At 41.8% G+C, this 21085-nt stretch overlaps 1 protein-coding gene across 3 annotated transcripts in view; it reads left to right on the top strand.

The window, feature by feature from the left end:
- The first annotated feature begins 656 nt into the window (after positions 1-656).
- klhdc8a (kelch domain containing 8A) overlaps positions 657-21085 on the top strand; it is a 47613-nt gene continuing 27184 nt past the window's right edge. The window contains exons 1-2 of one of the 3 annotated variants that reach the window (XM_050038290.1): positions 657-957; positions 4341-4402. The gene's annotated coding sequence lies outside the window, so the exon portion shown is untranslated. Of the gene's footprint in view, positions 958-4340; positions 4403-13279; positions 13509-21085 lie in introns of those variants that run through there. The other 2 variants (XM_050038293.1, XM_050038291.1) reach the window with 2 other exon arrangements.

Raw genomic sequence — 21085 nt, 5'->3', positions numbered from 1 at the left:
TACTGATCTGTACCGTACCATACTACTTGGTCAAAAAAAGGCTAAAATGAGTGCGCCACAAACAAACAAATTGCCCCTGGTGGGATTAATAAACTTGTCTGAGTCCACAGCCTACTTAAGACAGTAATGTCAGCCTCCATTTATTTTCGCCAGGGAAGGCCAGTAGGGGGCAAGTCAGCAATTGTATTAGGGCAGCCATGGCCTCCCCTGGCCCCCTCTTGGGGGCACCACTGGAGGTTGAGTGAAGTTGAATTAAACTAAAAATCCCTCGATGATAATAATACTTTTAATAGTTCTAAAATGTTACAGGACAAATGCTGTCCATGTATCAGTGTGGACCTATGTCTGGCCTGGGTCACCAAAATAATGTGCAGACTGGTTAGCAGTGTATTGAACTACAGGGGAGGTCACCTGATGATGTGGGAACAGCTTCCTGCTTTGTCACCAGGTTTATAAGAATTATGTTATGCAATTCCTTTTAACCCTATGCCTTTGTATTTATTTCATCTATTAAATATTTACACTATAACCTCAAATCAATTGACAGAGCAGTAAACGCCCACAAACATATCTCTCTGATTCCAAACACATGAAACTGTGTCAGTAGACTCCCCTTTACCAAATATAGGTTATCACAACACACAGGCTCTCTCCCTCTCTCTCCGGATTGTACCATCGAAGGGATGAATTTTAACTTGTGCGATGAAAGCTCGAGATGAATACTTCATCTCTGACCCACTTAATATCTCAGGCTCGGTAAGCGGAGCTCTTTCGTGCTCCAGCCCGCTCCTCCGCTGTGCGCTCCCGGTGCGGCGGGAGCTATTAGCGGCGCGCCTCGCCTCCCATCTTCCTCCGCCTGGATCCGACTCCTCTCTCCATCTCGCCTCCACACAGAGAGGAGCGGAGGGGAAAGGAGCAGCGGCACACACCGAGACAGCGGCGACGGAAACGGACAAAGTAAGTAGCTCGAGAGCGGATATGAATGGAAACGTAGTCGGTCTACCTGAGAGGTGAGCCACTTGAGGGCTTTGACGTGACTCCCAGCTGAGTTGAAAAGTAATGGTAGTACTTTAGCGAGCAGTATTTCGTTACTCGTTACATTTGACTACACGGTACTCGGGAAATATCGAGAAAGTTAACGTTTCCTGCAGTAACTTCGGCTAGTTGGTGAGACAGTGCTAAGCTAGCGGTGCGAAAAGGTTATTGGCAGGCTAATATTACAACTACTCTACAAGAAGGACACACTTTTTTGCTTTAACACATTGCTTTGTTGTTGAAATTAAACTAAACTTAATATTTTACACAAGCTAAGCCTTTATGACACCAGACACTCCTGTGAGTTCATGTGTCAGTGGTTTTGTGTGACACTGTGCTGATAAGCTGCTTACAAGCCTCTATTACAGATGTTATGTGAAGACCAGGGACATATGGTAATGTGAAAAACACACTGTAGAGTGATGGAGATAAACACATGAGGAATATTAGTGATATGAAACCAAGTATTATCACAAAGTGCCAGTAAGTGACACACACCATTAGTGTCACAGGCACGGAGTATTTGAGTGATAACATAGGGGGCCATGACAAAAGAGAACAAAGTGCTGAAAGGTCAGAGCAGATCCATCATACAGTAAACACTCACTTGTCAGTTTATTAGGCACACCTAGTTAAAACTACTACACTCCTGCAAAAATCCTGGCCTCATGAAAGCTCCAGTGTTTCATTTAATTTTGTTTTAGAGGTGTTTCTAGTGCTTGCTTACACATACCTGATTGCTCGGCCTGTGGTATTGCTGCAGCTTGCACAAAAAACTTCCCACAAAACACTGCGCAACCATGGGTCCTGAACAATACACCTGGGCCCCAAACAGCTATAGATTTATTATGTTGTTGAGATAGGAAAAATGTTGAATTCTGTTGCTATTCTAACTCACTGTACCTCGAAATGGTGCACAAAGGGCCCCGAAGCACTTGCAAAATGTGCAGCTCACATACTTCTTACCTGCTGTGGGCTTTTGCTTCTACTTTAGAGGAAATCATACTACTATACCTGACATATAAATGTTACTGGTTATGTTGCAGTTTCAGATTTTGTTCACAAAATCTAACAATTAAAACATGATGCATTATTACTCATATATTTATATTAGAATTGAAAGTTCCACTATAAACAGACGTTAAGTAAGTGAACTGTAGGTACATTGATTCACCCTTCACTTCAAGTAAGAAGGCAAGACATTTACTGTGCAGTATTCGTAGTTTTACTATTAATAGTTAAAAGTTTTACTTCAGAAACAAAATAAAGTGTTGAGCATGTCTTGTATCACTACCAATACCAACATTGCCAGTTAAAGAAAGGGTGAAAGTAAAGCGAGACTCCGTTTGCCTAAATCCGCCCCTAAAAAAACACCCAAATCACAGCTACTCATGGTCAGAAACATGTTTGAAATACACTTAGAAGATGTGTTAATTTCCAAACAGGGGTGTTATTAAGTAGAGCATGGATTTAATTAGCGGAGTTATTTTGCAGGCGGTAACATTATTAGTGTTATAAGTTAGTATGGCAGAGAAGAACACAAGATTGTAGCCACTTGGCGGTCACAAACACACAGCGGACATGCTTGACTTTGAAGAGCCTGGAAGCCCCGCCCCTGCTGCTGCACAGAGCCACAGGGTGCTGTTCACTTGTCCCTTCAAAGTTTATTAACATTGAACGTGTCGCATGTCCAAATCACATTAAATTCGACACTGCACATCCTCGGCTCCCCGGCAATACACCCGCCAAGTGTGAAGTAGATTAGGTGGAAGGTTCTTGAGATATGTGAAGGACACACACACACATACATACAGATAGACGGGCAGAGATGTCCTGCTTTATTGTGAAATTCTCGCTTATATAACGGTTGGAGAAAATATTAAAAAACCTGAAACATTATAATCTTCACTTAGTCAGGATTTACTGCAGGGCTGCTGTATTAGATTGCATAAGTTTTAGCTGAACCTCATAAACTGGAAAATGAGTCGAAGTCCCTGTTTGAATATTATTGGATTATTTACATCATTTGTCATCGTTCACGTTTTTTAAACTCCTTACCCAGCTCATGAAACGATGATTGATGATGATGGATCTATTGTTACAGCCCTCATGACAGTGATGACAGTGAATATAAAGACCATCCAGGCCTTATCTGAAAGGTCACTTACTCAATATTCACCACACTTGTCTGTCTTCAGTCTGTCTAGGTTCAGGCTGAGCGCAGATGTACAGGAGGAAGAATGACATTTCTTTGTCTTCTTTTCTCCCCCAGGGAGATTGTCACTCTCCTCTACTGTCATACTTTGCTCCAAAGTTGGAAACTCTATTCTTTATACTCAAGCAGTCCCCATCAGAAACTCCAGGGGAGGGACGTGGGTGCCAACTTTGCTAAATTTCAACTACTTTTTCAACTGTAAAACTATTTTGTCAATAATATTTGATAAAGTTAGTTAATTATTTACAGAATCTGAGCAACTAAAACCATACCGCATGGGACTAGTAGTACCTGGGGATGCACAGGATAAGTGAAGTCTGTATTTTACTCAAATTTAATGACATTATCCCCCCACTATGATGCACATAGTCATCTGTATCTCTACACAACACAGAAACACTTCACAGCATTACTAGTGTGGTGATGCACAGTGTTAACCTCCTTTTTTCTTTTAAATGGGGCTTAAACAAACAGAACTGATTCTGCCATAAATGGTCACATGTTACCCATCTCATCATCTCTCAGGATATCGCTCCTCTGATGGATTTGAGCTTGCTTTTTCTGCAAACAGGTCTCCATGCTGTGAGCCTGCTGGACACATAAATACTGCCCAAACTTTCCTTTATAACTGCCAACACAGCCTCCGTAATTCTTGACCAGAAAAGAGGCACAAACATGCCGAGGGGAAAACAAAAACCTAAAACTGGTCCCACATCACCGAGATGCTGATTCACACGGGACTAATATTATCACACAACCTCCACGTTTGGCAAAACATGGTAGGTATGACAAATGACGGACATGGCAGAGTCACACAGGATTGAGATCACAGGCGCAAATATTACTAAAGGTCACAAGGTAATACTAGTCCTGTGCAAGAAGGGCACAAGTTTTCTATTTTAAAGCTGCAGAGCAAGGAAGTGATTACTCTATACGTTGTCCCAGTCGATTATTCAAGTACTTATGCCTATCCCTATTATGAAATAACCATACATTATATTTGCACTGTAAAGCTGAAATGCTTGCAGTGTTGGTATGTGATAATCCTCTGTGGTGTAGAGTTTATAGTGTCATCTTCTTGACTTCACAGATAACTCAATCGCAGTGCTGAGAAATCATCAAGGCTTTCCTGTCTGAGATTCCCACCTGACGGTACAGTAGTGTCATTGATTTTCTTCTGGTTGAGGAGCCTCACCTCCTCTCCCCATGCTTTCCTTTTCACTCCCCCCTCCTCACTTTCTACTTCCTGCCCTCATCCTTTCTCATTCCGCGAGCATTGATTACTTCCTTCTACACATACACACTCATAAATACCATTTAAGCCAGTTGCTGTGCACAGTGTGCAGCGTTACGTTAAATCGATGGGGTTCGATGCCGGCCTCAGTGTAACGTTAGCCTGCTCATTTTTCTCGTAAGACAAACAGGATGGAGCTCCTTCCTGTCAAAGTTAGGAGGAAGTTAAAAAGTGATATAACGTATGTCTGTCAAACACTGCTCTTGGGATGACAGGCCATCTCTCTCTGACAAGGTGAGTGACATTTTCAAATTTTGCATTGGCAGCGGTGCTCCAAAATCATGATTTGATTGATGACTGGTGGCACACACTTTATATCATATATTTTTAGTACAAAACAGTAACTTGCATGAATTTACTGTATACTTGCTGAGCAAAGTGTACTGCTTACATTAACAGAATGTATACACTCTCCATTGGTATATGCTGTTTGCTTAGTGGCATTGTCGAGACCACCTAAACTGAGAGTCCTGACCAAATCCAGAGTGAATCTAGACCAACACAAGACCACACTTTTGAGGGGTTGAGACCAAGTCAAGACCAGACCAGTGCAAGTCCCACACTGCGTGACACACTTGCGATAAAATGTGCAACATGAAAACCACAGGCCTCCTCATATTGATCTGTGAAATACACGTTCCCATAAAAACACCCCAAAAAAGAACTGAAGATTACTCTGCAGTCACCTCTTTTTACTGCCATATACTATATATATGTGTGTAGTATAAGTGTGAAAGATGTTTTTATAAAATAATCAAAAGGCAGAGGTGAATTTTATGTGTAGGAAATTTTCCTTTGTTATGAGTCAACAAAGACAAGTACTAAGAAGCTGAAATCAATGTAACCATCCTTATTCAAGAACCCTTTTTACACAGGGAATTTAGTGATAATCCCGCAACTGTGGGCTTGACTGGTCTTGAAATAAATACTATATATATAAGAGTCCTTTTTGTTTGAGACTGAGACAAAACCGAGTAAAAATGCTGTAGATTCCGAGACAAGACTGAGACCTTGAAAAGGTGGTTTTAAGATCAAGACCGCTCTTGAGTGCTACATCACTTGAGCCCAGTGGTAGTGGTAAATTAACCACTAGAATAATGAAAAAAAAATCAAATATATAGCAGCCCTAAGAGAAAACATTCTTAAATGTATATGCGGTGATATTCAGTACATTTAACTACAATGGAATTAACCTCTGTCTGTCTGTACTGTATGACTGTCCTTCAGTTTTCTTGACAACCATTCATCCGATCAACTTCACACTGAGCTGGTGTTTTACTAAGGACCCAAGAAAGTGCAGTGTCGAGTGTGAGTTCTTAAGATAGGACATATTTATCAGTAGTGCTAAGTACACACTGTGTAGTGTGTAGTGTATTGAAAGAGGACTCCATTAACTGCTACATCGCCAAACAGCATGCTGAGTACGGCTTGCTCTCAAACTGAAAGTCAATCTCTCCATTACATAGATATTATGAACCAAGTCAATCCATTCATCAACACTAGGCATATTTCTTTTCAGCCATTTCTTGGTTAAGGATTTCTTACCTGCCACCAATAGTATTCTCAGCAGATATTTATCCTTTTTTCTCCATTCGAATTCCTCCAGACTGATCAGGTACATCAGTTCAAAATTAAAGGTTATTTTGGTTCGGTTGTTTCAAGAATGCCATGAATTTTAGTCCAAAAGGAAGCAACCAAAAGGCACCCCCAGAAGATATGGAAGTGATTTGCTGCTTAATTCCCACACAATCGCCAACAGTCCATTTGGTTTTGTAAAGATTTTTTCTGGGCAGGAGTACAAAAATAACGCATGACATTCTTCCAGCCAAATTCTCTCCAGGATGGAGAGCTTGTCGTTTTCCATTGTTGTCTAAGTATCTCTTCCCATTCACCTTGTGTGATAGTCAGGTCTCCCTCAGTTTCCCACCTTGTTTTAACTCTACAATAGGCACATTTTAAACAGGTAATGCACAAGTGAATTCCAATATATGAATTCTTGGTTGCTATCCAGATGATAGTAAACCATAGACTATAAAAATAATGGACGTAGCTACTGTGACATCACCCACTGGTTTGTGGACTCACATTTTGAAGCCTTAAGTTTGGCATATTGGCCGTCATCATTTGGAGCCAGAAGAGACCATATTTGGGTCAGAGGGGTGGATCTGATGGAGAGGCTGAGGACAAAATGGGCAGTCACTCAAAGCGGCCTGCCCTTAATAATGCATAACTTAAAGCCTAAATAAAATGTGAATGAGTGAGTTATTTAAGAATTCACCCGCTACAGTTGTCATGAATGGGGAAATGATCTGCCTGTACCAGGCTGTAAACATGTTTATTTCAGGTGTACAGTTGGGGATTTTAAAATGGGGGTCTGTGGGGATTGACTAGCTTTCGAAGCCAGCCTCAAGTGGCCATTCGAGGAACTGCAGTTTTTGGCACTTCCAATTTGGCGTCATTTTTCAGCCCCAGAAGTTGCTTGGAATAAAGTTAAACCTGAGCTTGAGCTTGTCAGGTGACATAGTCACATAGAAAGATTAGTGAAAATGTGTTGAAACTGTGATACAGATATAATGTTTTTTTCCAAGCAGGGACTACTTTACGTGTATGTACAGAGAGCTGCAGTGAAAGATTTGAAACTGTGTGCAGCTAATAATCACAGCATGGCTTATGAATTTATGCTTGCTCAGCAGGTCCAATAATAGGCCTGCCTAGAACAGCTATAATTTATAACAAAACAGTAACAAATGATTTCCTCAGGTCAGCTGACTTAGTTTAGATAGTCTTGGTGGCCTGCTTTTTCTCAACACATTGCTTGCTAAAGTGTTGGCACACAGAACTGGAGCTAGTGATCTACAGGGACACATAACACTGGTGTTTGTCTTCTCGTTGCTTAACTTCACAATGTGAATGTGTTTATAGCTCACCAGACTGAGGGCGAGCAGCCTGGTTACTGTGTAGCTGTAGAACTGGTGGATGAAAGCGAGCCTGCCAGCAGAACACACTGTCCAGACCTCCTGCTGTCTTATGATCCTCACAGAGAGGAGATAAACACACTCTTTATATTATCTATAGATGCCTCTGCCCATAAACCCACCTCCTACCCCTGAACTAACTCTGTTACAGAAGCGAAAATGCCCTCACTATGCAGAAATGCTCTCACTCTGAAAGTCAACCATTCAAATCTTTAAAGGGTAGCAGTACAGCAACACTCACACACATAAAAGCATGGTGCAATGAAAGAACCGTTAGGGAGTTCATTCCAATTCTGCTGACAGCAGATAGGTCTTACCATTCTCTTTCTCTATCACATAGTAATTACTTATAAGGCCACAGGGATTATGATGTCCCTAACTCCCCTCTGTAATAGAGCTAGTGCTCCATATAACCCGTTAGCTTTGCTACCCAGACTCTATCACCCCCCTCATTAAGCTGTCCCTCCCTCTCATTATCTCCTCCATGTAATATCCTCCATCCATTAACTTAGCCCACTTCTCCCACTCTTCACCGTTACTCCCCCTCCTCTCTCTGCCTCTCCTCCATCTTTCCTTTCCTTACGCTTTTCCCTCCTTTGCTCTTTTCTCCACTCAAGCCTTCACAGCACTGCCACACTAGATCAGCTCACTCTAATTTGACTCCTACACAGCAGTCAGTGAAAGGGAGCAGAACCACTATGCCCTGAATGCTTCAGGGACACAACACAGTACAGTGGAAACTCAATATACATTGTCCTTATGTAACCAAGCGTGTTCAGTGGTGCAGGCACGTCATGTCCATGCATACATCAAGCTTTGTTTTCTCAGCTCTGCTAATGTTTGCTTCTTTTCCTTAGCGCCTGTATCTATTTCCGTCTCGTCTCCATGGCTCCTGGCGCAGCAACATGCACGATGCAGCCACGTCTTATCATTAGCTTCTCAGCCACTTCCACTCCCTCATTAAGATCATTTTTGCACCTGTGCATTAAAAAGCACGAGTATGTGTGGCGAAGCTAAATACTGTGTGTTGTTTTTCAAAAGATGGTTAAACTTTGACCTTAAGACGCTGGAAAAGCATGGAAATCCAGTTCTGTATGAAAAAAAAACAGTAATTTATCCTGTCCTATTCTCTTAAACCCTTATTATGAATACTGCTGAAACAAGCACAACAAGAGATAAATGTTTCTCTAGTGTCTTTTCAGGGTAATGCTCCTATAGCTGTTCTAATCATGCAAAAAACAAACAGGGCAAACAAGAACTGCTAGTTTCCATGGTGCATAGGGAGTTAATTAAGATTCCCCCAAAATATAAACAAATTTAGTCAATGTCCACTTAGTAGCTTTACATGTGTATCTCACAGTTCCACTATAGATGGAGTTTACTCAACTGTCTTTGATGGCTTAGTTGTCATCATGTGACCTAAGTATAGGGTTTTGGTTATGTGAACAGGTGGTTGAATGTTACGGGAGATGGTAACCCTTGTTTCTGTTCAAAGATGAGGCTTTTCTCAATTCTCAATTTGTACCTCCTTGATTCCTTTCCTCACCTTCTCCCCATATGTCTTAGTCTCTGCCACCTGAGTTGCGAGCTGAGGAGGCAAGGAAGAGACTAGTGTTGTCTCAGTACTTGAATTTCTAATTTCAATACAGTAACTTGAAAAATGTAGATATTTGATAACATTGTTGATACCAGATGAAAGTAGCAAGGCTGTATCATGAGAAAGATGAATTTTCTTCTCCTGGTTAGTTGCAGAGAACAACAGAATGACTGTACTAAACATTACCAACAAGAGAGCGTGAGAAAGCACAGCTGGTACCGGTTTATCGATACAGAAGAAAATGACTATTGAAACCGTTTTAAACATTCAGAATCACTATTAATCGATAAATGGTCATTTTTGATAACACTAAAAGAGACATGAGGAGAGAGAAGTCAGTGCAACAGGCATTATACAAAATGAGCCATCCTTACTCAAAGCTGTCATTTTAAAGCAACTAGATACGACGTGTGGCACAGCTGCATCATCAGCTGTATGTCCCGACTCTTTCATATGTCACAGATGCTGAAAAGACGTCCACAAAGGACACACCTATGCATCCTAGCTCCTAGTACTCTAGCAAGCCTCTACTCTTCTCAAGATGCTTTTTAGGAATTGAGATGGTGCACTTAACCACCGCCAAGAGCCAAAAGCAGATAGATTTTCCATTTGGCAAGTGAACCTCAAGAGGCTATCCACCATGATGGCGGGTATGTTTGTGCCAAATTAGTCATGTACCAAAAGACTATTTTGAGAGTCTCTGAAATAACCAAAGAGTTCTACATTTTTGGGCAATTTATTTGTCCTCTGAAATTTGGTTGAAATGTTGTCCAAGGCCCAGTGTTTTTTTCTGGTTGTCCTTACAAGTTGCGAGCGCCATAATCCTGGGTGGTCAGACACCAACATTATCAGCTTCCCATCTTATCCTCTTTCTGCCTCTACGATGTCCGCTATTATATCGGCCTGAACCCGGCGGCAATCGCCAGAAGTTTAGTACAGTGAACTCTTACCCCTACATTCGTGTTATCACTTTCCCTCTGCTGCCTTTCCCTTGTTGAAATGACCGGAAAGCCCCATTAGGCTAATTTGTAGGTAAAGGTTATGAGTTGCGCCCATACTTATGAAGGTAATCAAATAGTAACACGAAGGCTTCGTCGCCTGAACAATGACGGCAAACTCTTAATTACCTACCACATTGTCAACAGCATCACATTACAGATTCACTAGACATATACACTGCATCACTGCTTACCAGAGGGAACTTACTCACATGCTGAGGCTGTGATGATGAGTTGTTCAATATATTTAACTAATTTTGCTCAAGATTTTGATCTGGCCTCTTCTTGAAGTTTGTATTCAACAATATACAAAAACAATTTATTTTTTTGGCTGGTAAAAAAATATGCCTGGCTGGTGGATTTTTTTTTTATCTACCAGTTCCCTTGGCCGGTGAGTCAAAAACTGAATTTCGGACACGGAGATCGGAGATCGATTTCCAGGTCAACTGGCAGGAGGATAGAGTGAGAGGAGAGATGAGATGAACGTCCTTCTAGATTTTTCTCCTGCTCAGTCACCTCTGACCGCCTACCAGCTGATAACAGCACAGACCAGAAAAGATGTCTAGCTGTCTGTTTGAACTAGACTGACTTTTGCTGAACAGTTTTGAAGCTGAAGTGTTTTACATTTTAACGGCATTTGATGACTTTTCACAAGAAAAAGGGCACCACACGATCTCTTTGACAGACTGACATGAATATAGACAGACATTACTAAGGCATGAAATGTCTCATCCACATATATCTCTGCTACACTGACACATATTTGTATATTTAGGTTTGATATTTGCTCTGTGCTGAAAATAATATGTGGTATGACTAGCTAGAGGCATGTGACTGTACCATGAGTAAAAAGAGAGTGAAGACTGAGGGAAAACAGCCTCTGATTCAAAGGGTTAACTAAAATGTGACACTTTCAGATAGCAGGTGTGAAAAAATGTGAAAACTTCTATTAAAGGTATAGTTGGGGTGTTTTGAAGTGGAGCTGTAAGAGATACTTATCTATCGTAGGTGTATTATGTACGGTAGACTGGCTGCCAGGACGCTCCCTGTTTGGAGGATCAGACACGAATAGCACCTCAGAAGCTCAGCTATGCATTGGAGAGGATTAGGGTGTTCAGCAAAATGTATTTTAGCCAAAAAAAAAATCAATATTAGTCTAAGTGGAAGCTATATTGGGAATATTTTCACGGCTTTACTTGCTGTCAGACAGCTCCTTCCTTTGGCACTACATTTTTGCAACAGTTTAACTTCCATATTCCTATGCAAAAATTCCCAACTATGCCATGCAAGATATTATGCTGCAGGTCAGGTGTTCGGGTCACGCTCTCAGTGGTTTTTGGAAGAGACAACATATACAAGAAGAAAAAAACGCAGTGATTTTGACAGCGACTGTGAAATGCCATTCTCTGTGGAGACAAAAGGATATTCTTGTGGACCAGTATATAGAGAAGAAGAACCTTTGTGGAGGGAGATAGAACAAGCCAAAAAACAGCGAGTGAGATTAAACTTGAGGCCCAAAAAGAGCAGAAGCTCACTGTGAACTGTAAATGCATGCTCACCAACCCAGAGAGCTTCAGCTGCCTGGACTTGGTTACAAAACAACCTCATGATCTTTCTAAATCGGAAAATGCCAGCACTTCACACACAGCCTTATACCGGTTGTTTAATAAGTCGCATACAGCAGTGCTCTGCAGCAAGTGTCTTGGGCGTCTTGCAGGTGAAGTGTTGATGTCTTTATTCAGTGTATCTTGCCACAGCTCTTTTCATTTCTTTGTTTGAACAGCTCGGAAAAACACAAGCACACACTATTTTATATACTTATAGAACAGGGAAGTTTTGTTTCAGTTGGCTCGTGCAACAGTACTGTCTGACCCGAACAGCAGACCTGCGGTGTATAACAGTGCTCAGCACAGTGGGACGTTTTTGCTCAGGAATATGGAAGTTATGTTTCAGAAAATGTACCAGAGGAAAAGGCTGTCTGACAGTGGCTAAAATATGCTTTGCTGTTAATCCTAATACACAGCAGTGCATAGCTGAGCTTCTGGGGCACTAGTCCCATCTATTCTTCCAAACAGGGAGCACACTTACCATCATCTACTATAGATAATACACTGGCTATAGATGAGTGCCTCATATAGACCCACTTTTGAACTCTATATTTACCTCATAAAGATGTTTAAGTAAAGAATACGTTTTAAGACTTACATAAAATTGGCAAGTAACTCTAGATTAAGTGTTTTTTTCCATCTATCACATTCTTGGCCTGTCGTGTATTTCCCAATGGGGCCTCTCTTTGCACAGGCTGATAGATGGTAAGGGTGTTCATGCATTGTACTGATAGTGACATAAAAATCAGAGAAGGAGAAAGACATGGGCACTCTATTCTTTCCTCTTAAACGTGATGGCACACTTGAGTTGCTACGGTGACAGTGTACTCACTTTTACAGCATCTGTCAGCTGAACACAGACACATGCGCATATACACGCACAAATAAAACACACACAAAAACACATACGGACAGCCACACCAAGCGAGCGAGAGAAACAGAGTGAGTTGTTTGTCTTTTAAAGGCAGATAAGAGAAACGCCAACTGCTCCGCAACAGCCTCAGCCAACAATCAGCCACAACTTATTTAGTCTCAGCTCTCTCATTATAGAACCTGGACCAGATTTAGCCTGCTAATTCACTTCATCAGTACCAATACAGACATAGGAACAGCTGGGCTGGAGTGTTTTGCCATTTTAATCTTGTGTAAAATATGTAAATGACAGCATTCACAGTGAGGTGGCCAGCAGCAGCCGCAGCAGCAGAGCTAAAAGAAGCTCCAATGACAGCAGCAGGTAATTTTCCTGCTCCGGGTTGTGGCAACATTGCTGCATTGTTCCTTCTTACCATAGAGTCTCTGTCTGCTGATGGTGATCTATTACAGATAGCGCACAGTGTGTTTGTGTGTGCACAGTAGAGATAAGATTACCAGAGAGAGCAGCCATTGGCTCCGTTTGCTCTCTGGAGGCTGAGGGATGCCGTCTCTCCCTCTGGCCTATTGATCCGGAGGTCAGCTCAGACTCTGAGAGTCTTCTTGGTTGAGCAACTCTGCAGCCCACAAACCTTCAGACTTTAGCTTCCTGCCCCGCTCTGTTAAGGCAGCACATTCACCTAATCCTGTCTGGGCCATTAGATCGGTTGGAGCTGGGCAGCAAGGTAACCCAGAGCTCCAGCTAATCTTGGAGCTGACCGGCAGCAGGATGTCTGCAGCTGCTACTGGGAACAAGGTGGTTATTCAGTTGGTTGAGAGGAGCTGAGCTGTGGATCTGTCAGCCAGAGAGCCTGAATATGTTGACGGTGAAATGTGCTGTGTGTTCACATGGTGAGGAAGAGCTCTCGCACCTTGAGGTATTACAGCTAAGAGGCGGTGTAAATGTCATGTACAATATACTGTGTTGGTCTGAAGCAAAGCAGAGAAAATGAAGCATGCTGTCCTGTAAATCTCATCCAAAAGTGATCTACAAGTTCTTCTTTACTTTGGCTCTATCTTTAGTGCTCAACTCACTTTGCTGCAGTGTTTCTGCTCTGCACTTTCCAGACTTCACCTGTCAATGAAACTGTGTAGGTAGCACTTCTTTTTTTGCATTTCCTACAGATAAAGTTTTCAGCTTCTTTGGGTTTCTTTACTTTGCCTGTTCATCCATGGTAGCTCTCACTGCCAATTCTTCTTCTATTAATTCCAGAAAAGGCAGAAACAAAAGCACATCCATTTCCATGCTCCGGGATAGCACAACCTGAAACCTCTTTGGAATAATACTTTATGTGTAGAAGCTTTTCAGCCGTGGCTGAGATGCTGCATGACTGACATGGGATATGCAACGTTACTGGCTAACATATATGTCTGTTACTGTTTGTAACTGTTCCTTACGGCTTTATTCGGACATGATGCAAGATTTACAGAAAGAGATAATGTTCTGGTGATATTTGGCCTCTTTTACATGAGAGGGAGCAGAAAGAGAGAACAATACTGTGGAAACAGTGAAAAGTAATTATATGAGGTCTATTTCCAAGGGCACGGTCACACATGAGAGAATGCAGGTGAGTCTTACATTCCACGCCTTTCTCCTGACTCACTGCCAATCATGCAGCATCTCTCATGTGAGGCAGTTTGTATTTATCATGACCAGTGTTATACAATACCGGCTGGTCAGACACGACAATAATCAATGTCTCCTGCACACATATTTCTTTGCTGTTGGTTGAGGCTGTAATTTCGCTGGTAAAGTTCAGTTGAGCACCATGCAGTGCAAAAATGTGACTTTGCTTTGCTATTCAACAAAGTTCATTTACAGCATGTGTGACAGTGCCCTAATACAACCCACAGGAAAATTTCCCAAAATTAGCACCCTTATTGGCAGATGACAGAGTAGCTTGTACATAACCGTTAATAATCGCAATTTTAAAAATGTTAACGTAATTTTAATGTAAAAAGGGCACACTTGCACCATAAACTATATGGTTACGTTTAGCAAGACAGTTATGGTTTGGCTTAAAATAATTGTGTCTGTTACTAACATAACAAACTAATACCATAATGTTAGGTTGTTAAAGTAAATCAATGTTTAGGCTTCACACAGGACTCGAATAGCTGTCTCCTGAGTCAAAGTCCTGTGTTTGTTTGACCCTACCCAAGCAAAATTTTCATGTGGGAGGACATAGCCAAAGTTTTTATTGAGCATTTTGAGAGAGGGATTGACATTATATTGATATGGCACACTGATTAACAAGAAACAGACACTTCATGACAAAAAGGTAGCTTACTGCTGATTAAGGGGAATATTTTGGCAGATTAATATTAGAAGTATGTTTTCTTTAGTGTATAATGAGCTAAAAATAAGAATCCTGTTTTTGCTACCTTAGAATGAGCCATTTCTATCTACATAGGCAGTGTGTCCACATCTAGAGATTGCTATGTTGTACCACCATGCTTCTATAGTAGCCCAGAATGGACAAACCAAACACTGGCTCGAGATAGGGCCATTCTCATTTTTGCATTAGCCACCATAGTAAGCAGCCCCACCCCGACAAGAGCATTGGGAAAACAACGTTTTTTATGTTAAAGGTGGAGAGTAGGAGACCTCTGCAGGAAATTCAGCTCCTGGTAAACTGTAGTGCTAGTTACTTTTACAGTTTACTAAAAGGGGATCGATTTCAATGTCATCAGATCCAGATGTCATCAGAGTTGAGCTGAGGTTGCATGTGGATACATTTCACTATATTTATAGATGTGACCATAAGCAGTGTCAGTATAAGCATCACATACTTGTCTCTCCCTTATTTTAATGCTGTATCTCTCTTGCTCATTAGAGTTTAGGTGAGCTCACTGCAGGACCTCAGCGAGGTGAACAAAACATATTTATTCATATGAAAATGTTCCAGATAATTACTCAGAGGCCTGTAGTGATAAAAACAAGAACTGCTGTGTTTTCACTTTCCTGTGTCTATCTTTACTTTGCAAAGACTTTTTCTCGCTCCTAAAGTTAAATGGATCTGTTTCAATAGCAGGTTGTTACCATGAAGTGGCTGGCCTGTGCTGAACTTAACCAGATAAGGCTTGTTTGAGCCAAAACAGTACTGATTGTATCAGACTCAGGGAGGTGGAACTGCTGTTGGAGCTCTGGGGGACGGATTCAGCATTGTTAAAACCAGGCCAGTGTGAAATGCTGTTTGTCTGATAAAGCTCTGGTACCTTCTTCTGCATTTTTATACTCTCTCACACACAAACACACAAATAAGAGCACACACACACACGCACATGCATACACTAACACATTTTGGCAACTTTGGCGGTGTACTGAGGTCAGCTACAGACTGCAGCACAGATGCGCTATTTAAATACTGCAGACTAATTAAATACAAGTCAATAAATGATCCCTCGGTGAACTGCCTGCACCAACAGAGGGAGAGAGGGAGAGTCCAGAGAGGGACAGTTGTAGAACAGAGTAAAGCACACCAGGCGTTTCATCCGACCTCTAAATAATGAAAAATAGGTTACTGCACTAAAAATACCTTGTGTAGGTTATTGAAGCCTTTTCCCAAATCACAGCCCAACCTGTAAAACAGACTTGAAAGTGGGATTAAAGAAGACTGAGGGAAAGAGGTTGTTTGATTCAGACCATACAGCAGATTCAAGATTGCTGCTGTATTTCAAGCTATAATGTGGCTGTCAAAGCAGTAGTCAGGTCCTCTTCATCCATATTTTCAAACCTCAGTGTGTTCTCAAAACCATGATGTCTATAAATACTGTTTTTGTTCCAATTGCAGGATTTTTTACTTGCAGATTATCCTGTAAAAACAAGCTGAAACAAACATGTAAATACAGGTCAGGCACAGGAGCAGTGCAATTTTGGCAGTTGTTTTGGCACCAGATATGTAGACTACCTCTTATCGCAAACAAAAGTGCAAACAGCAGTGATTTGTTGTTTTTTTTTGGACTTTGTTGGCAGTAGTGCCCTCACAGACCTCTCTGAAATCCCCAAAAGCCTTTTACATGCAGTGTATTTCCCTTTAACTAAACTAGACCTAGTTCTTTTTGGCTCCCATTGTTGCTAAACAATAGCTCTGCTTACATGAATAATATTCCTTCAGTGTGATTGAAATCACTCTGATTAGAAATTCCACTTTAACTGTTTACACTGACGCCAAATAAAGGTGTGAGTTTACATGCCCCAAAGCATTTAATCAGAATATAACTTTGTTTACTTGTGCAAAGTGGTTCTGCCCACTGTAAAGCATTTAATCTGTCGGAAATACTATAACAGAAGAAGAGGAGGAAGTTTATTTTTTCCAACCTTATTGAGTAAATTTAGTAGTAAGTAACTGAAGTATAATCCAGGTTATGTTCTGTACCTACGAATCACAGACGTCCCACAAACACCTCACATGCAGACTGTCTAAATTTGAGACAGATAGAAAGCTATGCTATAGGGCTGACATGAAGTCCCTTCTTTATGCCTCCTCTGCATTTTTACACAGAATCAAACAATGGTGGCATCGTGCTGCTCCTGTGAGTGATTTCAGACAGCATGCCGGCATCAGGGAAGTGAAAGAGGCGTGCTGGGCATAATGTATAACACAACAGCATCAGCCTCTAGTGTGACATATCACATACACGTCAGCAGTGTTTCCTAAACAATAACAATCGCATAACATGGCAATAACAATCAATTACCGTCCCTGTTATATGGCAGCTGAGGTAGAGCCCGGCGTGGGCCGCATTTTCCTGACCAAACCCGACCCGAGTCCGAGACGGTTATAACCGAGCCCGGCCCAACCTCAACAGACTTTTTGTTTTTTCGTCCGAACCCAACCTGAGCCCGAAGCAGTTTGTAACCTGATATAGTTTTTGTTATCATGGTTACAGCTTATCTGTTTACTGTGATCACACATGGACAGTGTGTAAATGACCATCAAAAGGCAGCTGTTACGCACAGTCAAACACGCTGCACGCACAGCAGCGCAACGTACACACTCAATTGTAGCGGAGCCTGTGTTGCATTCAGGCGTTGTCATGTAAATAACAAATTCCAGCACTTGAATAGGCCATAGCACAACCCAGCAGCATGCCAAGTGGGCCGAACCAGAGCAAAATCTCTGATTTGTTATCCAAACCTGGCCTGACCTGTCAGGTTCCTACGGGTCTTGTCAGGCTCGGGTCTCGTATCCACACTCTGAGCTGGTGTCATCCCCTGCTCAGAGGGTAAGGAGCTCCCTGACCTTATTGTTTTCCCATTTTGCAGACATTTTTAACAGCTGTTCTTCTTTGAATTAGCTGCTAAGTGCTGCTAGCTGCCTTTAAAATCTTCCGTGGTGGGTCACATGCATAACATGTCGTCAAAACGTCCCACCCATCCCACACGAGGTGTGGTCCTGCCGGCTGTCCCTTTTGCACAGACACCAACACTGATACTTCCACCACTAAAAGTGAGACTCTGGCCCCTCATTCAATGTTTTTTTTAATACAGAAATGAGAGGCAGCATAACAGTGCAACATTCCCACCTGGAACTGTCCATGTAAAAGGGGTCAAAGGTTCCCCCTCAACATAATTGAAAATTTGTTTCAATCGAGCCAGTCTCCTCAGATTGACGTTAGATGAGGCATTTTTATTCTGAATATTAGGGCCCATGTTTCTGCACCTAATGACTGAAATCCATCCAGCTAGGCAGTTTGTAGCATTTGAAAAGGAAACTTATCAGCAGGTTCACCTTCTTAATCTATTAATTGAATCAATTCAATTAAATTTTAGCTAAAGAACATTTATTTGGAAAATATTGTTCATGATACATCTGAAAACAACACAAATAATGAATATCTGATTCCCTAATGTGAGTCTTTCCTGGGGAAAAGTAATGCTGGATTTCTTCCTTCCAGGTCTGATTAATAAGGGATTAACTCACATGCAGTGCAGTTGGATCCAGTTTAGTCATCTCAAATATTCCAATTTGTTGTATCTAATGTTATTACTGGCTGGATTTGTGCCTTGGCTTCAGGTTAGCTTTTGCAGTCTCACTAGTTGCATATTGATGCGTCTGAAGTCCATGAGCAGAACAACCAACAGACTGAGTTCAGATGTTCCTCCTACACTGCAACCTGTTTATCATAAATGATGGTTATTGTCTTTCAGACTTGGATGGAAGGTTGATAAGGCTCTAATCGGTGGTAAGACACGACATGAAATTAACATGCACTTCATTATGCTTCATTTTAATGAATGAAGCGTTCTGTGGCTTTACATTTAGAGACGGTCCCTGCACGGAGGGAGCTGAGGGAGAGGAACTATGCAACCTAATTAAAAGTTTCAAGTTGGAGGCATGCTGATTGTAAATGACTTCAGATGATGCTGGTGGGCTTACTGTTGATCTCAAGCTGTTCAAGCAGTTAATTAAAAAAAAACGATGTGGCGAACCAAATCGGTTACAGATTGCAATTAATGCACTCTGTGAGCCGGGTCGGGAGAGAACTACCCCGCCTCGTTAGCAAGCATGCGCCTGCCACGGTCAGCCTATAGGAGAGCAACCGCTTTTATTTGTTTTTCATCCTTTTCATGAGCCGTTATTAACAGCAAACCAAGCGATAAGCAATCATGTGCACATGGAATGAAAAAAACAAAAGCTGCGCCTCTCGGGAAAAGCCCAACTGTTGCTATGGCAACCTACCCGCACACACTAAAATGGGGGAGATTTTATTTTGAAGGACGATCCTCTTTTTATATTCAGCCTCCGTCCTTTATTCCTCCGTCTGTGAGACGATCAAAGGTATGACAGGTAGATAAAGCGTGGCAGTAAAACAGAGGGAGACGGACACAGAGGGGGAGAAAAGGGAGAAGGGGTGGAGGTTTGGAAGGAGGGGGGTGCATGTGTTAAAAAGAGATTTGAAGCCTTAAAAGATAAACTGCTGAGAGAATGTGTTAAATCACAGCTTGGTCATTTAACAGCAGGTACATTTTCACTTAAACCTCCTCCCTGTGACCTCCTCAGAACACACCTGACTCTGGCAGTAATGACTCGTGTTACCCCCCCTTGGATGACACATAAGGTTGATACAGGGTGCATTTAAGGTGATGTAGTGTGTGATGTAGTCAGAATTTGGTTTGAAGCGCATCGTGGGTTTATTCTGGATGCTTCCTCCCACATCAGTGACATCCTCCTCCCCCGTTCCTCGCTGGAAACCGTTTGTAGGCAGGAGAAGTGGGTTACACGCAGGAAACAGAAAGCTCCTGAGGGATGACACAGGAAAAAAACAACAGCGGCGCCAGGCATCACAGCGACGAGGAGAGAAACTTAAACATGAGAGACACCGTGTCAGTTCGGTTCCACTAGTCTACAGCTGCTACTCATGTGAGCAGAGCAGGGAAGAAGAGGATGTTTTGATTCACAGTTACACACGGGCAAAGTGATGTAGTGTTAAAGGGAAAGGTGGGTGAAGTGTAACTTGTTGGCAGTGATCACCATACTGCAAAAGTCTTAATGCATTATACTGTGTGACAAGACAATCCAGTATGTTCACTTAGCAATTAGCATTCTTCTTTAAATTAGAAGATGAGACCTTGTCGTAGCTCCAAGCCTGGATGATTCATTTTAATGACTGCTTAAATAATCTGACAAAAAAAGAGAACTTTCAGCGACATAACAGGTGAACTCTTGTTGGGTGTTGTTTAACACAGAATGTTGGAAATATGAGCTCAAGTTTCTTTGAGCTACTGATTTGGTTCGGACATTAATAAGGATGGAGATTTTCTTCCTAGAAGTTAAGGAATCTTTAGGCAACTGAATGAATGAAACCAATACTTTGAGTGAGTGACATGATAGTTTGGCCAGTGGGTGTATTGCTTTGTTCTTCTCCTCATTTTTAACATGCATCAGACTGATATTTACTATGATTTGAGCTCGGAATTTGATTAAACGCATAATACATAATTTTTGCTGCTAAGGGCCTCAATCAAAACAATAACAAAAGACAGACTTTGATGACATTGTGAAATAGTGTGGGATCATGGGAGTTGTTGTCTACGTAGTTTCCGGTTGTAGGCTGTTTGTAGTCCGCGTCATATTGACCAATCATGTTTGAGCTGGCTGCAGTTGTTGCCAGGTTAAACGGTCCGTGCAGTGAACTAACGAGGCGGAACATAATTGGCGTCACTGCAAACTCCATCGCAATGGTTCAGCATATTTACTTATATCAATCAATCAATCAATCAATTTTGTTTATAAAGCCCAATATCACAAATCACAATTTGCCTCACAGGGCTTTACAGCATACAACATCCCTCTGTCCTTAGGACCCTCACAGCGGATAAGGAAAAACTCCCCCAAAAAAAACCTTTAACGGGGGAAAAAAACAGTAGAAACCTCAGGAAGAGCAACTGAGGAGGGATCCCTTTTCCAGGACGGACAGACGTGCAGTAGATGTCGTACAGAACAGATCA

The sequence above is a fragment of the Epinephelus moara genome, chromosome 24, assembly GCF_006386435.1.
Source record: "Epinephelus moara isolate mb chromosome 24, YSFRI_EMoa_1.0, whole genome shotgun sequence".
NCBI classification, from domain to species: Eukaryota; Metazoa; Chordata; class Actinopteri; order Perciformes; family Serranidae; genus Epinephelus; species Epinephelus moara.
The sequence above is the reverse complement of the archived record's forward strand: the minus strand, read 5'-3'. Positions and strand labels throughout refer to the sequence as shown.